General features: G+C 43.5%; 9 non-coding genes across 9 annotated transcripts; all 9 read left to right on the plus strand.

The window, feature by feature from the left end:
* The first annotated feature begins 1,351 nt into the window (after positions 1 to 1,351).
* On the plus strand, positions 1,352 to 1,423 carry trnae-cuc (transfer RNA glutamic acid (anticodon CUC)). Its single transcript has one exon. It is a non-coding gene; the product is annotated as a tRNA-Glu (tRNA).
* A 1,700-nt stretch (positions 1,424 to 3,123) lies between these two features.
* trnae-cuc (transfer RNA glutamic acid (anticodon CUC)) lies at positions 3,124 to 3,195 on the plus strand. Its single transcript has one exon. It is a non-coding gene; the product is annotated as a tRNA-Glu (tRNA).
* Positions 3,196 to 4,894: 1,699 nt separating this feature from the next.
* Positions 4,895 to 4,966, plus strand: trnae-cuc (transfer RNA glutamic acid (anticodon CUC)). The gene has a single exon. It is a non-coding gene; the product is annotated as a tRNA-Glu (tRNA).
* Positions 4,967 to 6,692: 1,726 nt separating this feature from the next.
* Positions 6,693 to 6,764, plus strand: trnae-cuc (transfer RNA glutamic acid (anticodon CUC)). Its single transcript has one exon. It is a non-coding gene; the product is annotated as a tRNA-Glu (tRNA).
* A 1,726-nt stretch (positions 6,765 to 8,490) lies between these two features.
* trnae-cuc (transfer RNA glutamic acid (anticodon CUC)) lies at positions 8,491 to 8,562 on the plus strand. The gene has a single exon. It is a non-coding gene; the product is annotated as a tRNA-Glu (tRNA).
* Positions 8,563 to 10,262: 1,700 nt separating this feature from the next.
* Positions 10,263 to 10,334, plus strand: trnae-cuc (transfer RNA glutamic acid (anticodon CUC)). Its single transcript has one exon. It is a non-coding gene; the product is annotated as a tRNA-Glu (tRNA).
* Positions 10,335 to 12,054: 1,720 nt separating this feature from the next.
* Positions 12,055 to 12,126, plus strand: trnae-cuc (transfer RNA glutamic acid (anticodon CUC)). The gene has a single exon. It is a non-coding gene; the product is annotated as a tRNA-Glu (tRNA).
* Positions 12,127 to 13,852: 1,726 nt separating this feature from the next.
* trnae-cuc (transfer RNA glutamic acid (anticodon CUC)) lies at positions 13,853 to 13,924 on the plus strand. Its single transcript has one exon. It is a non-coding gene; the product is annotated as a tRNA-Glu (tRNA).
* Positions 13,925 to 15,645: 1,721 nt separating this feature from the next.
* On the plus strand, positions 15,646 to 15,717 carry trnae-cuc (transfer RNA glutamic acid (anticodon CUC)). The gene has a single exon. It is a non-coding gene; the product is annotated as a tRNA-Glu (tRNA).
* Positions 15,718 to 16,342: the final 625 nt, after the last annotated feature.

Raw genomic sequence — 16,342 nt, forward strand, 5'->3', positions numbered from 1 at the left:
ATGATATGGAAGACAAGGAATTGTATGGTCAGTTGCCGGACAAAATGTTTTTGTCAACAGGCTTGGAGCATTTGGCGATATGAAGGTGCTGGCCGTCCGTGGATTCTTGGATTGAGTTTGAGGGAGGCCTGTTTTTTTTCTGTGGTACGGCACTGGGGAATCTCACCTTCCCCACTCGCTTGGTAAACTTGTGATGCCCATCAGATACAAGAGAGTTGGTTGAAGAGTGGTTGAAGAGGTTGTTAAGCTTGACAAAGCACTCTGAGCAGACGTAGAGATGGCAAAGTACATTTGAAAGCTTTCCCCAGTTCGAATCGTCTGAATGCATTGGCCGGGAATCGAACACGGGTCAACTGCTTGGCAAGCAGTTATGCTCTCCACTATAGCACCAATGCCCTGACAGAGACTTTCATCAGACAACAAGTCAAAACAACTTCGGTTGGTTTGTTAAGTTTGGGGACATGTAAATTCAAACTGCAATGGTACTATTCGCCATCACGGACAGATGCCTACGTTGTTGGAAAGAATGAATTGATAAATGAGCAATTACTTCTGTAATGACAAGGAAACTCTAAGCACCACCTGAGACACAGCCCCCGTGCCAACTGTGGCCGCCAGCCTGTGTACAACTCTTGTTTCACAGGTACCGAAAAAGACCCTCCAAGGACTTCAGGAAGCTGACGCAACGGAACGAGAGTGCTATGAAGGTCAATTGCTTGACAAGTGGCTGTAGTATGCCCTCCACTATAAGACTACTGCCGTGACATGCCCCAACAATTTCAGCAGGCATAAAAAGCTATTTGGGAGTTTTAAATGCTTCGGTTCAATTCCTTAAAGTCAGATGTCCCTTTTCCATCACTGATCCGTTCCATATATTGCTCACCTAAGATCATTCTTTTAAAGGGTGTCTGTACATACCTCGTCCCTTTGACTACACATAGCCCCCTGCAAAATGGACAACGAGGCACAAGAGACAACACCCATAGTTCACAAAAATCAAAGGCTCCCTGGTGGTCTGGTGGCTAGGATTTGGTGTTTCCACTGTTGTGACGTAGGTCAGGAGTGTTTTATTTCTTTTGTCATCTATCCACTTATTTTCTTGCTGGGTTATGACACACTCGCTCTTACTCAGGAATCTTTCTATTTCTCCCTGAAATAAGAGAGAAGTCAAAAGCGTGAAACTTGTGCTTGCTTGGATTTATTCTCCAGATGCACAGAATTACTTTCATTTAAGACTAAAATGTTCCCAACTTCAGCACGTATTCAATGCAATGCACAATGCCAATTTTTTTGTCAGTTAGGAAGAGTTTACTGCAGATTTGCAATCGGTACTGTTGACTAGGCGTTCGGGTCCCTGATGGTCTAGTGGCTAGGATTCGGCGCTCTCACCGCCGCGGCCTGGGTTCGATTCCCAGTCAGGGAATGAGAGTTTTGAAACTCTGACTAACTAGTGTAAACCTAAGACGCGTGTGTTGTTGTTTTCCAATGACAAGACTGCAATGTCAATTTAATCAAGCCCTGTCACAGATTTAACAGGACGTTGGTATGGAAGTAGTCATCCTATGCGCATCACTGAATTTGTGTTAATACTTTACAACCAGCAGATTTAGTCATTCTCTTTAGAGAAAGGCTCAATAAACTCTTCCCAGCAGCTCTAGAACCATTGTGGCTTGGCAGTTTTAAAAACTAAAAGAATGATCAAGTTTTTTTGATACTTTGATGTGTGCTTAATAATCCTTTGAGCAGCAAAAAGGAGTTCCATTTGTCATCAAATGACATGGGCTGATTCATCCACGGATGATATGGAAGACAAGGAATTGTATGGTCAGTTGCCGGACAAAATGTTTTTGTCAACAGGCTTGGAGCATTTGGCGATGTGGAAGGTGCTGGCCGTCCGTGGATTCTTGGATTGAGTTTGAGGGAGGCCTGTTTTTTTTCTGTGGTACGGCACTGGGGAATCTCACCTTCCCCACTCGCTTGGTAAACTTGTGATGCCCATCAGATACAAGATATGATTTCATGGTTGAAGAGTTTGTTAAGCTTGACAAAGCACTCTGAGCAGACGTAGAGATGGCAAAGTACATTTGAAAGCTTTCCCCAGTTCGAATCGTCTGAATGCATTGGCCGGGAATCGAACACGGGTCAACTGCTTGGCAAGCAGTTATACTCTCCACTCCACTTTCATCAGATAACAAGTCAAAACAACTTCGGTTGGTTTGTTAAGTTTGGGGACATGTAAATTCAAACTGCAATGGTACTATTCGCCATCACGGACAGATGCCTACGTTGTTGGAAAGAATGAATTGATAAATGAGCAATTACTTCTGTAATGACAAGGAAACTCTAAGCACCACCTGAGACACAGCCCCCGTGCCAACTGTGGCCGCCAGCCTGTGTACAACTCTTGTTTCACAGGTACCGAAAAAGACCCTCCAAGGACTTCAGGAAGCTGATGCAACGGAACGAGAGTGCTACGAAGGTCAATTGCTTGACAAGTGGCTGTAGTATGCCCTCTACTATAAGACTACTGCCGTGACATGCCCCAACAATTTCAGCAGGCATAAAAAGCTATTTGGGAGTTTTAAATGCTTCGGTTCAATTCCTTAAAGTCAGATGTCCCTTTTCCATCACTGATCCGTTCCATATATTGCTCACCTAAGATCATTCTTTTAAAGGGTGTCTGTACATACCTCGTCCCTTTGACTACACATAGCCCCCTGCAAAATGGACAACGAGGCACAAGAGACAACACCCATAGTTCACAAAAATCAAAGGCTCCCTGGTGGTCTGGTGGCTAGGATTTGGTGTTTCCACTGTTGTGACGTAGGTCAGGAGTGTTTTATTTCTTTTGTCATCTATCCACTTATTTTCTTGCAGGGTTATGACACACTCGCTCTTACTCAGGAATCTTTCTATTTCTCCCTGAAGTAAGAGAGAAGTCAAAAGCGTGAAACTTGTGCTTGCTTGGATTTATTCTCCAGATGCACAGAATTACTTTCATTTAAGACTAAAATGTTCCCAACTTCAGCACGTATTCAATGCAATGCACAATGCCAATTTTTTTGTCAGTTAGGAAGAGTTTACTGCAGATTTGCAATCGGTACTGTTGACTAGGCGTTCGGGTCCCTGATGGTCTAGTGGCTAGGATTCGGCGCTCTCACCGCCGCGGCCTGGGTTCGATTCCCAGTCAGGGAATGAGAGTTTTGAAACTCTGACTAACTAGTGTAAACCTAAGACGCGTGTGTTGTTGTTTTCCAATGACAAGACTGCAATGTCAATTTAATCAAGCCCTGTCACAGATTTAACAGGACGTTGGTATGGAAGTAGTCATCCTATGCGCATCACTGAATTTGTGTTAATACTTTACAACCAGCAGATTTAGTCATTCTCTTTAGAGAAAGGCTCAATAAACTCTTCCCAGCAGCTCTAGAACCATTGTGGCTTGGCAGTTTTAAAAACTAAAAGAATGATCAAGTTTTTTTGATACTTTGATGTGTGCTTAATAATCCTTTGAGCAGCAAAAAGGAGTTCCATTTGTCATCAAATGACATGGGCTGATTCATCCACGGATGATATGGAAGACAAGGAATTGTATGGTCAGTTGCCGGACAAAATGTTTTTGTCAACAGGCTTGGAGCATTTGGCGATGTGGAAGGTGCTGGCCGTCCGTGGATTCTTGGATTGAGTTTGAGGGAGGCCTGTTTTTTTTCTGTGGTACGGCACTGGGGAATCTCACCTTCCCCACTCGCTTGGTAAACTTGTGATGCCCATCAGATACAAGATATGATTTCATGGTTGAAGAGTTTGTTAAGCTTGACAAAGCACTCTGAGCAGACGTAGAGATGGCAAAGTACATTTGAAAGCTTTCCCCAGTTCGAATCGTCTGAATGCATTGGCCGGGAATCGAACACGGGTCAACTGCTTGGCAAGCAGTTATACTCTCCACTCCACTTTCATCAGATAACAAGTCAAAACAACTTCGGTTGGTTTGTTAAGTTTGGGGACATGTAAATTCAAACTGCAATGGTACTATTCGCCATCACGGACAGATGCCTACGTTGTTGGAAAGAATGAATTGATAAATGAGCAATTACTTCTGTAATGACAAGGAAACTCTAAGCACCACCTGAGACACAGCCCCCGTGCCAACTGTGGCCGCCAGCCTGTGTACAACTCTTGTTTCACAGGTACCGAAAAAGACCCTCCAAGGACTTCAGGAAGCTGATGCAACGGAACGAGAGTGCTACGAAGGTCAATTGCTTGACAAGTGGCTGTAGTATGCCCTCTACTATAAGACTACTGCCGTGACATGCCCCAACAATTTCAGCAGGCATAAAAAGCTATTTGGGAGTTTTAAATGCTTCGGTTCAATTCCTTAAAGTCAGATGTCCCTTTTCCATCACTGATCCGTTCCATATATTGCTCACCTAAGATCATTCTTTTAAAGGGTGTCTGTACATACCTCGTCCCTTTGACTACACATAGCCCCCTGCAAAATGGACAACGAGGCACAAGAGACAACACCCATAGTTCACAAAAATCAAAGGCTCCCTGGTGGTCTGGTGGCTAGGATTTGGTGTTTCCACTGTTGTGACGTAGGTCAGGAGTGTTTTATTTCTTTTGTCATCTATCCACTTATTTTCTTGCAGGGTTATGACACACTCGCTCTTACTCAGGAATCTTTCTATTTCTCCCTGAAGTAAGAGAGAAGTCAAAAGCGTGAAACTTGTGCTTGCTTGGATTTATTCTCCAGATGCACAGAATTACTTTCATTTAAGACTAAAATGTTCCCAACTTCAGCACGTATTCAATGCAATGCACAATGCCAATTTTTTGTCAGTTAGGAAGAGTTTACTGCAGATTTGCAATCGGTACTGTTGACTAGGCGTTCGGGTCCCTGATGGTCTAGTGGCTAGGATTCGGTGCTCTCACCGCCGTGGCCTTGGTTCGATTCCCAGTCAGGGAATGAGAGTTTTGAAACTCTGACTAACTAGTGTAAACCTAAGACGCGTGTGTTGTTGTTTTCCAATGACAAGACTGCAATGTCAATTTAATCAAGCCCTGTCACAGATTTAACAGGACGTTGGTATGGAAGTAGTCATCCTATGCGCATCACTGAATTTGTGTTAATACTTTACAACCAGCAGATTTAGTCATTCTCTTTAGAGAAAGGCTCAATAAACTCTTCCCAGCAGCTCTAGAACCATTGTGGCTTGGCAGTTTTAAAAACTAAAAGAATGATCAAGTTTTTTTGATACTTTGATGTGTGCTTAATAATCCTTTGAGCAGCAAAAAGGAGTTCCATTTGTCATCAAATGACATGGGGTGATTCATCCACGGATGATATGGAAGACAAGGAATTGTATGGTCAGTTGCCGGACAAAATGTTTTTGTCAACGGGCTTGGAGCATTTGGCGATGTGGAAGGTGCTGGCCGTCCGTGGATTCTTGGATTGAGTTTGAGGGAGGCCTGTTTTTTTTCTGTGGTACGGCACTGGGGAATCTCATCTTCCCCACTCGCTTGGTAAACTTGTGATGCCCATCAGATACAAGAGAGTTGGTTGAAGAGTGGTTGAAGAGGTTGTTAAGCTTGACAAAGCACTCTGAGCAGACGTAGAGATGGCAAAGTACATTTGAAAGCTTTCCCCAGTTCGAATCGTCTGAATGCATTGGCCGGGAATCGAACACGGGTCAACTGCTTGGCAAGCAGTTATGCTCTCCACTATAGCACCAATGCCCTGACAGAGACTTTCATCAGACAACAAGTCAAAACAACTTCGGTTGGTTTGTTAAGTTTGGGGACATGTAAATTCAAACTGCAATGGTACTATTCGCCATCACGGACAGATGCCTACGTTGTTGGAAAGAATGAATTGATAAATGAGCAATTACTTCTGTAATGACAAGGAAACTCTAAGCACCACCTGAGACACAGCCCCCGTGCCAACTGTGGCCGCCAGCCTGTGTACAACTCTTGTTTCACAGGTACCGAAAAAGACCCTCCAAGGACTTCAGGAAGCTGACGCAACGGAACGAGAGTGCTATGAAGGTCAATTGCTTGACAAGTGGCTGTAGTATGCCCTCCACTATAAGACTACTGCCGTGACATGCCCCAACAATTTCAGCAGGCATAAAAAGCTATTTGGGAGTTTTAAATGCTTCGGTTCAATTCCTTAAAGTCAGATGTCCCTTTTCCATCACTGATCCGTTCCATATATTGCTCACCTAAGATCATTCTTTTAAAGGGTGTCTGTACATACCTCGTCCGTTTGACTACACATAGCCCCCTGCAAAATGGACAACGAGGCACAAGAGACAACACCCATAGTTCACAAAAATCAAAGGCTCCCTGGTGGTCTGGTGGCTAGGATTTGGTGTTTCCACTGTTGTGACGTAGGTCAGGAGTGTTTTATTTCTTTTGTCATCTATCCACTTATTTTCTTGCAGGGTTATGACACACTCGCTCTTACTCAGGAATCTTTCTATTTCTCCCTGAAATAAGAGAGAAGTCAAAAGCGTGAAACTTGTGCTTGCTTGGATTTATTCTCCAGATGCACAGAATTACTTTCATTTAAGACTAAAATGTTCCCAACTTCAGCACGTATTCAATGCAATGCACAATGCCAATTTTTTTGTCAGTTAGGAAGAGTTTACTGCAGATTTGCAATCGGTACTGTTGACTAGGCATTCAGGTCCCTGATGGTCTAGTGGCTAGGATTCGGCGCTCTCACCGCCGCGGCCTGGGTTCGATTCCCAGTCAGGGAATGAGAGTTTTGAAACTCTGACTAACTAGTGTAAACCTAAGACGCGTGTGTTGTTGTTTTCCAATGACAAGACTGCAATGTCAATTTAATCAAGCCCTGTCACAGATTTAACAGGACGTTGGTATGGAAGTAGTCATCCTATGCGCATCACTGAATTTGTGTTAATACTTTACAACCAGCAGATTTAGTCATTCTCTTTAGAGAAAGGCTCAATAAACTCTTCCCAGCAGCTCTAGAACCATTGTGGCTTGGCAGTTTTAAAAACTAAAAGAATGATCAAGTTTTTTTGATACTTTGATGTGTGCTTAATAACACTTTGAGCAGCAAATAGGAATTCCATTTGTCATCAAATGACATGGGCTGATTCATCCACGGATGATATGGAAGACAAGGAATTGTATGGTCAGTTGTCGGACAAAACGTTTTTGTCCACGGGCTTGGAGCATTTGGCGATGTGGAAGGTGCTGGCCGTCCGTGGATTCTTGGATTGAGTTTGAGGGAGGCCTGTTTTTTTTCTGTGGTACGGCACTGGGGAATCTCATCTTCCCCACTCGCTTGGTAAACTTGTGATGCCCATCAGATACAAGAGAGTTGGTTGAAGAGTGGTTGAAGAGGTTGTTAAGCTTGACAAAGCACTCTGAGCAGACGTAGAGATGGCAAAGTACATTTGAAAGCTTTCCCCAGTTCGAATCGTCTGAATGCATTGGCCGGGAATCGAACACGGGTCAACTGCTTGGCAAGCAGTTATGCTCTCCACTATAGCACCAATGCCCTGACAGAGACTTTCATCAGACAACAAGTCAAAACAACTTCGGTTGGTTTGTTAAGTTTGGGGACATGTAAATTCAAACTGCAATGGTACTATTCGCCATCACGGACAGATGCCTACGTTGTTGGAAAGAATGAATTGATAAATGAGCAATTACTTCTGTAATGACAAGGAAACTCTAAGCACCACCTGACACACAGCCCCCGTGCCAACTGTGGCCGCCAGCCTGTGTATAACTCTTGTTTCACAGGTACCGAAAAAGACCCTCCAAGGACTTCAGGAAGCTGACGCAACGGAACGAGAGTGCTATGAAGGTCAATTGCTTGACAAGTGGCTGTAGTATGCCCTCCACTATAAGACTACTGCCGTGACATGCCCCAACAATTTCAGCAGGCATAAAAAGCTATTTGGGAGTTTTAAATGCTTCGGTTCAATTCCTTAAAGTCAGATGTCCCTTTTCCATCACTGATCCGTTCCATATATTGCTCACCTAAGATCATTCTTTTAAAGGGTGTCTGTACATACCTCGTCCCTTTGACTACACATAGGCCCCTGCAAAATGGACAACGAGGCACAAGAGACAACACCCATAGTTCACAAAAATCAAAGGCTCCCTGGTGGTCTGGTGGCTAGGATTTGGTGTTTCCACTGTTGTGACGTAGGTCAGGAGTGTTTTATTTCTTTTGTCATCTATCCACTTATTTTCTTGCAGGGTTATGACACACTCGCTCTTACTCAGGAATCTTTCTATTTCTCCCTGAAATAAGAGAGAAGTCAAAAGCGTGAAACTTGTGCTTGCTTGGATTTATTCTCCAGATGCACAGAATTACTTTAATTTAAGACTAAAATGTTCCCAACTTCAGCACGTATTCAATGCAATGCACAATGCCAATTTTTTTGTCAGTTAGGAAGAGTTTACTGCAGATTTGCAATCGGTACTGTTGACTAGGCGTTCGGGTCCCTGATGGTCTAGTGGCTAGGATTCGGCGCTCTCACCGCTGCGGCCTGGGTTCGATTCCCAGTCAGGGAATGAGAGTTTTGAAACTCTGACTAACTAGTGTAAACCTAAGACGCGTGTGTTGTTGTTTTCCAATGACAAGACTGCAATGTCAATTTAATCAAGCCCTGTCACAGATTTAACAGGACGTTGGTATGGAAGTAGTCATCCTATGCGCATCACTGAATTTGTGTTAATACTTTACAACCAGCAGATTTAGTCATTCTCTTTAGAGAAAGGCTCAATAAACTCTTCCCAGCAGCTCTAGAACCATTGTGGCTTGGCAGTTTTAAAAACTAAAAGAATGATCAAGTTTTTTTGATACTTTGATGTGTGCTTAATAATCCTTTGAGCAGCAAAAAGGAGTTCCATTTGTCATCAAATGACATGGGGTGATTCATCCACGGATGATATGGAAGACAAGGAATTGTATGGTCAGTTGCCGGACAAAATGTTTTTGTCAACGGGCTTGGAGCATTTGGCGATGTGGAAGGTGCTGGCCGTCCGTGGATTCTTGGATTGAGTTTGAGGGAGGCCTGTTTTTTTTCTGTGGTACGGCACTGGGGAATCTCATCTTCCCCACTCGCTTGGTAAACTTGTGATGCCCATCAGATACAAGATATGATTTCATGGTTGAAGAGTTTGTTAAGCTTGACAAAGCACTCTGAGCAGACGTAGAGATGGCAAAGTACATTTGAAAGCTTTCCCCAGTTCGAATCGTCTGAATGCATTGGCCGGGAATCGAACACGGGTCAACTGCTTGGCAAGCAGTTATACTCTCCACTCCACTTTCATCAGATAACAAGTCAAAACAACTTCGGTTGGTTTGTTAAGTTTGGGGACATGTAAATTCAAACTGCAATGGTACTATTCGCCATCACGGACAGATGTCTACGTTGTTGGAAAGAATGAATTGATAAATGAGCAATTACTTCTGTATTGACAAGGAAACTCTAAGCACCACCTGAGACACAGCCCCCGTGCCAACTGTGGCCGCCAGCCTGTGTACAACTCTTGTTTCACAGGTACCGAAAAAGACCCTCCAAGGACTTCAGGAAGCTGATGCAACGGAACGAGAGTGCTACGAAGGTCAATTGCTTGACAAGTGGCTGTAGTATGCCCTCTACTATAAGACTACTGCCGTGACATGCCCCAACAATTTCAGCAGGCATAAAAAGCTATTTGGGAGTTTTAAATGCTTCGGTTTAATTCCTTAAAGTCAGATGTCCCTTTTCCATCACTGATCCGTTCCATATATTGCTCACCTAAGATCATTCTTTTAAAGGGTGTCTGTACATACCTCGTCCGTTTGACTACACATAGCCCCCTGCAAAATGGACAACGAGGCACAAGAGACAACACCCATAGTTCACAAAAATCAAAGGCTCCCTGGTGGTCTGGTGGCTAGGATTTGGTGTTTCCACTGTTGTGACGTAGGTCAGGAGTGTTTTATTTCTTTTGTCATCTATCCATTTATTTTCTTGCAGGGTTATGACACACTCGCTCTTACTCAGGAATCTTTCTATTTCTCCCTGAAATAAGAGAGAAGTCAAAAGCGTGAAACTTGTGCTTGCTTGGATTTATTCTCCAGATGCACAGAATTACTTTCATTTAAGACTAAAATGTTCCCAACTTCAGCACGTATTCAATGCAATGCACAATGCCAATTTTTTTGTCAGTTAGGAAGAGTTTACTGCAGATTTGCAATCGGTACTGTTGACTAGGCGTTCGGGTCCCTGATGGTCTAGTGGCTAGGATTCGGCGCTCTCACCGCCGCAGCCTGGGTTCGATTCCCAGTCAGGGAATGAGAGTTTTGAAACTCTGACTAACTAGTGTAAACCTAAGACGCGTGTGTTGTTGTTTTCCAATGACAAGACTGCAATGTCAATTTAATCAAGCCCTGTCACAGATTTAACAGGACGTTGGTATGGAAGTAGTCATCCTATGCGCATCACTGAATTTTTGTTAATACTTTACAACCAACAGATTTAGTCATTCTCTTTAGAGAAAGGCTCAATAAACTCTTCCCAGCAGCTCTAGAACCATTGTGGCTTGGCAGTTTTAAAAACTAAAAGAATGATCAAGTTTTTTTGATACTTTGATGTGTGCTTAATAATCCTTTGAGCAGCAAAAAGGAGTTCCATTTGTCATCAAATGACATGGGGTGATTCATCCACGGATGATATGATATGGAAGACAAGGAATTGTATGGTCAGTTGCCGGACGAAATGTTTTTGTCAAAGGGCTTGGAGCATTTGGCGATGTGGAAGGTGCTGGCCGTCCGTGGATTCTTGGATTGAGTTTGAGGGAGGCCTGTTTTTTTTCTGTGGTACGGCACTGGGGAATCTCATCTTCCCCACTCGCTTGGTAAACTTGTGATGCCCATCAGATACAAGAGAGTTAGTTGAAGAGGTTGTTAAGCTTGACAAAGCACTCTGAGCAGACGTAGAGATAGCAAAGTACATTTGAAAGCTTTCCCCAGTTCGAATCGTCTGAATACATTGGCCGGGAATCGAACACGGGTCAACTGCTTGGCAAGCAGTTATGCTCTCCACTATAGCACCAATTCCCTGACAGAGACTTTCATCAGACAACAAGTCAAAACAACTTCGGTTGGTTTGTTAAGTTTGGGGACATGTAAATTCAAACTGCAATGGTACTATTCGCCATCACGGACAGATGCCTACGTTGTTGGAAAGAATGAATTGATAAATGAGCAATTACTTCTGTAATGACAAGGAAACTCTAAGCACCACCTGAGACACAGCCCCCGTGCCAACTGTGGCCGCCAGCCTGTGTACAACTCTTGTTTCACAGGTACCGAAAAAGACCCTCCAAGGACTTCAGGAAGCTGACGCAACAGAACGAGAGTGCTACGAAGGTCAATTGCTTGACAAGTGGCTGTAGTATGCCCTCCACTATAAGACTACTGCCGTGACATGCCCCAACAATTTCAGCAGGCATAAAAAGCTATTTGGGAGTTTTAAATGCTTCGGTTAAATTCCTTAAAGTCAGATGTCCCTTTTCCATCACTGATCTGTTCCATATATTGCTCACCTAAGATCATTCTTTTAAAGGGTGTCTGTACATACCTCGTCCGTTTGACTACACATAGCCCCCTGCAAAATGGACAACGAGGCACAAGAGACAACACCCATAGTTCACAAAAATCAAAGGCTCCCTGGTGGTCTGGTGGCTAGGATTTGGTGTTTCCACTGTTGTGACGTAGGTCAGGAGTGTTTTATTTCTTTTGTCATCTATCCACTTATTTTCTTGCAGGGTTATGACACACTCGCTCTTACTCAGGAATCTTTCTATTTCTCCCTGAAATAAGAGAGAAGTCAAAAGCGTGAAACTTGTGCTTGCTTGGATTTATTCTCCAGATGCACAGAATTACTTTCATTTAAGACTAAAATGTTCCCAACTTCAGCACGTATTCAATGCAATGCACAATGCCAATTTTTTTGTCAGTTAGGAAGAGTTTACTGCAGATTTGCAATCGGTACTGTTGACTAGGCGTTCGGGTCCCTGATGGTCTAGTGGCTAGGATTCGGCGCTCTCACCGCCGCGGCCTGGGTTCGATTCCCAGTCAGGGAATGAGAGTTTTGAAACTCTGACTAACTAGTGTAAACCTAAGACGCGTGTGTTGTTGTTTTCCAATGACAAGACTGCAATGTCAATTTAATCAAGCCCTGTCACAGATTTAACAGGACGTTGGTATGGAAGTAGTCATCCTATGCGCATCACTGAATTTGTGTTAATACTTTACAACCAGCAGATTTAGTCATTCTCTTTAGAGAAAGGCTCAATAAACTCTTCCCAGCAGCTCTAGAACCATTGTGGCTTGGCAGTTTTAAAAACTAAAAGAATGATCAAGTTTTTTTGATACTTTGATGTGTGCTTAATAATCCTTTGAGCAGCAAAAATGAGTTCCATTTGTCATCAAATGACATGGGCTGATTCATCCACGGATGATATGGAAGACAAGGAATTGTATGGTCAGTTGCCGGACAAAATGTTTTTGTCAACGGGCTTGGAGCATTTGGCGATGTGGAAGGTGCTGGCCGTCCGTGGATTCTTGGATTGAGTTTGAGGGAGGCCTGTTTTTTTTCTGTGGTACGGCACTGGGGAATCTCATCTTCCCCACTCGCTTGGTAAACTTGTGATGCCCATCAGATACAAGAGAGTTGGTTGAAGAGTGGTTGAAGAGGTTGTTAAGCTTGACAAAGCACTCTGAGCAGACGTAGAGATGGCAAAGTACATTTGAAAGCTTTCCCCAGTTCGAATCGTCTGAATGCATTGGCCAGGAATCGAACACTGGTCAACTGCTTGGCAAGCAGTTATGCTCTCCACTATAGCACCAATGCCCTGACAGAGACTTTCATCAGACAACAAGTCAAAACAACTTCGGTTGGTTTGTTAAGTTTGGGGACATGTAAATTCAAACTGCAATGGTACTATTCGCCATCACGGACAGATGCCTACGTTGTTGGAAAGAATGAATTGATAAATGAGCAATTACTTCTGTAATGACAAGGAAACTCTAAGCACCACCTGAGACACAGCCCCCGTGCCAACTGTGGCCGCCAGCCTGTGTACAACTCTTGTTTCACAGGTACCGAAAAAGACCCTCCAAGGACTTCAGGAAGCTGATGCAACGGAACGAGAGTGCTACGAAGGTCAATTGCTTGACAAGTGGCTGTAGTATGCCCTCTACTATAAGACTACTGCCGTGACATGCCCCAACAATTTCAGCAGGCATAAAAAGCTATTTGGGAGTTTTAAATGCTTCGGTTCAATTCCTTAAAGTCAGATGTCCCTTTTCCATCACTGATCCGTTCCATATATTGCTCACCTAAGATCATTCTTTTAAAGGGTGTCTGTACATACCTCGTCCGTTTGACTACACATAGCCCCCTGCAAAATGGACAACGAGGCACAAGAGACAACACCCATAGTTCACAAAAATCAAAGGCTCCCTGGTGGTCTGGTGGCTAGGATTTGGTGTTTCCACTGTTGTGACGTAGGTCAGGAGTGTTTTATTTCTTTTGTCATCTATCCACTTATTTTCTTGCAGGGTTATGACACACTCGCTCTTACTCAGGAATCTTTCTATTTCTCCCTGAAATAAGAGAGAAGTCAAAAGCGTGAAACTTGTGCTCGCTTGGATTTATTCTCCAGATGCACAGAATTACTTTCATTTAAGACTAAAATGTTCCCAACTTCAGCACGTATTCAATGCAATGCACAATGCCAATTTTTTTGTCAGTTAGGAAGAGTTTACTGCAGATTTGCAATCGGTACTGTTGACTAGGCGTTCGGGTCCCTGATGGTCTAGTGGCTAGGATTCGGCGCTCTCACCGCCGCGGCCTGGGTTCGATTCCCAGTCAGGGAATGAGAGTTTTGAAACTCTGACTAACTAGTGTAAACCTAAGACGCGTGTGTTGTTGTTTTCCAATGACAAGACTGCAATGTCAATTTAATCAAGCCCTGTCACAGATTTAACAGGACGTTGGTATGGAAGTAGTCATCCTATGCGCATCACTGAATTTGTGTTAATACTTTACAACCAGCAGATTTAGTCATTCTCTTTAGAGAAAGGCTCAATAAACTCTTCCCAGCAGCTCTAGAACCATTGTGGCTTGGCAGTTTTAAAAACTAAAAGAATGATCAAGTTTTTTTGATACTTTGATGTGTGCTTAATAACACTTTGAGCAGCAAATAGGAATTCCATTTGTCATCAAATGACATGGGCTGATTCATCCACGGATGATATGGAAGACAAGGAATTGTATGGTCAGTTGCCGGACAAAATGTTTTTGTCAACGGGCTTGGAGCATTTGGCGATGTGGAAGGTGCTGGCCGTCTGTGGATTCTTGGATTGAGTTTGAGGGAGGCCTGTTTTTTTTCTGTGGTACGGCACTGGGGAATCTCATGTTCCCCACTCGCTTGGTAAACTTGTGATGCCCATCAGATACAAGATTTGATTTCATGGTTGAAGAGTTTGTTAAGCTTGACAAAGCACTCTGAGCAGACGTAGAGATGGCAGAGTACATTTGAAAGCTTTCCCCAGTTTGAATCGTCTGAATGCATTGGCCGGGAATCGAACACGGGTCAACTGCTTGGCAAGCAGTTATACTCTCCACTATAGCACCAATGCCCTGACAGAGACTTTCATCAGACAACAAGTCAAAACAACTTCGGTTGGTTTGTTAAGTTTGGGGACATGTAAATTCAAACTGCAATGGTACTATTCGCCATCACGGACAGATGCCTACGTTGTTGGAAAGAATGAATTGATAAATGAGCAATTACTTCTGTAATGACAAGGAAACTCTAAGCACCACCTGAGACACTGCCCCCGTGCCAACTGTGGCCGCCAGCCTGTGTACAACTCTTGTTTCACAGGTACCGAAAAAGACCCTCCAAGGACTTCAGGAAGCTGATGCAACGGAACGAGAGTGCTACGAAGGTCAATTGCTTGACAAGTGGCTGTAGTATGCCCTCTACTATAAGACTACTGCCGTGACATGCCCCAACAATTTCAGCAGGCATAAAAAGCTATTTGGGAGTTTTAAATGCTTCGGTTCAATTCCTTAAAGTCAGATGTCCCTTTTCCATCACTGATCCGTTCCATATATTGCTCACCTAAGATCATTCTTTTAAAGGGTGTCTGTACATACCTCGTCCGTTTGACTACACATAGCCCCCTGCAAAATGGACAACGAGGCACAAGAGACAACACCCATAGTTCACAAAAATCAAAGGCTCCCTGGTGGTCTGGTGGCTAGGATTTGGTGTTTCCACTGTTGTGACGTAGGTCAGGAGTGTTTTATTTCTTTTGTCATCTATCCATTTATTTTCTTGCAGGGTTATGACATACTCGCTCTTACTCAGGAATCTTTCTATTTCTCCCTGAAGTAAGAGAGAAGTCAAAAGCGTGAAACTTGTGCTTGCTTGGATTTATTCTCCAGATGCACAGAATTACTTTCATTTAAGACTAAAATGTTCCCAACTTCAGCACGTATTCAATGCAATGCACAATGCCAATTTTTTTGTCAGTTAGGAAGAGTTTACTGCAGATTTGCAATCGGTACTGTTGACTAGGCATTCAGGTCCCTGATGGTCTAGTGGCTAGGATTCGGCGCTCTCACCGCCGCGGCCTGGGTTCGATTCCCAGTCAGGGAATGAGAGTTTTGAAACTCTGACTAACTAGTGTAAACCTAAGACGCGTGTGTTGTTGTTTTCCAATGACAAGACTGCAATGTCAATTTAATCAAGCCCTGTCACAGATTTAACAGGACGTTGGTATGGAAGTAGTCATCCTATGCGCATCACTGAATTTGTGTTAATACTTTACAACCAGCAGATTTAGTCATTCTCTTTAGAGAAAGGCTCAATAAACTCTTCCCAGCAGCTCTAGAACCATTGTGGCTTGGCAGTTTTAAAAACTAAAAGAATGATCAAGTTTTTTTGATACTTTGATGTGTGCTTAATAATCCTTTGAGCAGCAAAAAGGAGTTCCATTTGTCATCAAATGACATGGGCTGATTCATCCACGGATGATATGGAAGACAAGGAATTGTATGGTCAGTTGCCGGACAAAATGTTTTTGTCAACGGGCTTGGAGCATTTGGCGATGTGGAAGGTGCTGGCCGTCTGTGGATTCCGTGGAGTTTGAGGGAGGCCTGTTTTTTTTCTGTGGTACGGCACTGGGGAATCTCATCTTCCCCACTCGCTTGGTAAACTTGTGATGCCCATCAGATACAAGAGAGTTGGTTGAAGAGTGGTTGAAGAGGTTGTTAAGCTTGAC

The sequence above is a fragment of the Leuresthes tenuis genome, unplaced genomic scaffold (assembly GCF_036924035.1).
Source record: "Leuresthes tenuis unplaced genomic scaffold, fLeuTen1.0.hap1 SCAF_10, whole genome shotgun sequence".
Taxonomy (NCBI): domain Eukaryota; kingdom Metazoa; phylum Chordata; class Actinopteri; order Atheriniformes; family Atherinopsidae; genus Leuresthes; species Leuresthes tenuis.